The following is a 2,215-nucleotide window of genomic DNA, read 5'->3' on the forward strand; positions in this document are numbered from 1 at the left end:
GTACGGCTGGCTCTACCTGAGCTAATCGTGTATACCTGTGTACTCTACACGCATAAATACATGCATACCTTTGCACTTGTATCTACCTTTAACCGTCCGTCTATTTAGCGATACCCGATCTCTACCCCGAATATCTCCACCACCACCACCACCACCTTACCGGCTTCTTTACTCTATCTTCTTTCTCTTTCTTTTCTTCATCACCCTATTTTCTTCTTCCCTTTCTTTCACTGATGCTCACACGTCCACACCTTCCTCTACATCACCACCATCTCCGATATTGCCATCACTACTACTACTACTACTACTACTACTACTGCTGCTGCAACTGCCATCATCATCACTACAATCATTAACATCACCATCACCATCATTGTAGCAGCTGCTGCAGCTACTACTACTATCATAATGAGTGTTCTTACTACTACTACTACTACTACTACTACTACTATCATCACCATCATTCTCCTATCTTTACCTGTTTCTCACCTTCGTCTCTCTCTCTCTCTCTCTCTCTAGCTACTGTTGTAAAAGAGAGAGAGAGATTGTGTGGGATAATCCGGAGTAGAAGTTTTATAAGAAAGAAAGAAAAGAAGAAAAATATTCCTTCTGTCGATGAGTCATTCAATTTTTCTTCTTTCTTTCTTTCTTTCTTCTCTCTCGTTTCCTTCATCTTCCAATCCAGTGACTAGCCTCTCTCTCTTATATCTCATACCGTTTCTAATCTCTTACTCTTTCATATCTATACCCCTCTCTCTATCTCACAACTCTTTCTACTCTTTTAGTGCTTTGCCTCCCTCTCTCTGTATTCTCTTTCAGCGCTTTGCCTCCCACTCTCTGTATTCTCTTCTACTCTTTCATATCTTTACTCCTCTCTCTCTTACTCTGTCTCTGACTTTACCACTTCCTTCTACCCTTACGTCCTCTTTCTGACCTTTCCTTCTCTTTGTTTCTTCCCTTCCCCCCTTTCCTCGCCTATTACTTTCTTCCTCTCTGTCTCTGTTACTGACTCTTGCCCCTCCTCCTCCTCCTCTGTCTTTTTGCTTCCTCTTCCCATACAAACTTCTGCTTGACGTTCCACTTGTTGTTTCCTCCCTCTCTACACACAGTCTCCCCTTCCTCCTTTGACTTTCTTACTTTCTCTCTTTCCACCACGCTCTCACTTCCTCACTCAGTCACATTTTCTCTCTCTTACTCATTCTCTCTCTCCCTTTCTATTCTTCTGTTCAGATCTCTTAGTCTTTCTCTTCCCCCACATAATTCAGCCACTCGCTCTTCCTTCTTCATGGCTATGTGTGTTCTTATTTATAAAATTATGGAAGAAGACACAAGACCTTACCAACCGTTAACTGACATCCGCTGCCTAACAGAACATTCTTTATGATTTATTATTTACAATTAAGGCAGTTTGTGGGGGAAAAAATTAAACGAAAGTTACAAACTTTCTCTCTTTGGCCAACTTTCTTTTCATACATACATACATATATATAGATATATATGTATATAGGTATGTATGTCACATACGTATACACTTCTTATTTAGCCTATTCTCTTTTCATCTATATATACACATACTTTATTTAGCTGTTTGTCTTTACATATATGTGTGTATATAGTGCGCTCTGGCGCATCTCTCTCTCTCTCTCTCTCTCTCTCTCTCTCTCTCTTTCGCTTATTTTAATTGTTAATTTTTTTCTTGTATGAGCTTTAGAAGTGTACTAATTACTAAAATTAACTTTAATTAACCTCAACCACCCACCTCATCTGCTCCAAATAGCAGAAAACCAAGAACACCGCCACTAATCATCACCATCATTACAAGAGATGGAAGTATAAAACTTTTTTTTCAAAGTTCTGACAGCGAAACAAAAACTACGAAATATTAAAATAATTTTAAAACAAAATGGGATATCTGGATGAAAAATGGAATATTCCTTAAGTGAAGTGTATATACATATGTATACATCTTTTCCTGGAGTTTTACAGTTCAAAAGTGTGTTAAAATGATGTACTGAAAAAAGGTATGGCATAATTATATTTGACCTCTGTTTCTGGTATGAAGTTGGTTCAATGAAACTTTTTTAAGTGTGGAATTTCTGTCTGACAGCGAAGAATTGTGTTTTGACATCTGGCTATTTTGTACCCCTCCCCTTTTTTTCTTTTTACATCTGGGTTTTCGTGCTTTTACAAAAAAGGTTAATCAGCTGTAATCTTT

The 2,215-nt window shown here is 38.1% G+C and overlaps 1 protein-coding gene across 4 annotated transcripts in view; it reads left to right on the top strand.

Annotated features, from left to right (window-relative positions):
* The first annotated feature begins 1,215 nt into the window (after positions 1–1,215).
* The window catches only part of LOC106869429 (rho GTPase-activating protein 45), a 125,030-nt gene continuing 124,030 nt past the window's right edge, over positions 1,216–2,215 (top strand). For 3 of the 4 annotated variants that reach the window (XM_052974752.1, XM_014915161.2, XM_014915166.2), the window contains exon 1: positions 1,216–2,021. The gene's annotated coding sequence lies outside the window, so the exon portion shown is untranslated. The remainder of the gene's footprint in view (positions 2,022–2,215) is intronic. The other variant, XM_014915163.2, reaches the window with a different exon arrangement.

This window comes from Octopus bimaculoides, chromosome 19, assembly GCF_001194135.2.
Source record: "Octopus bimaculoides isolate UCB-OBI-ISO-001 chromosome 19, ASM119413v2, whole genome shotgun sequence".
NCBI lineage: Eukaryota > Metazoa > Mollusca > Cephalopoda > Octopoda > Octopodidae > Octopus > Octopus bimaculoides.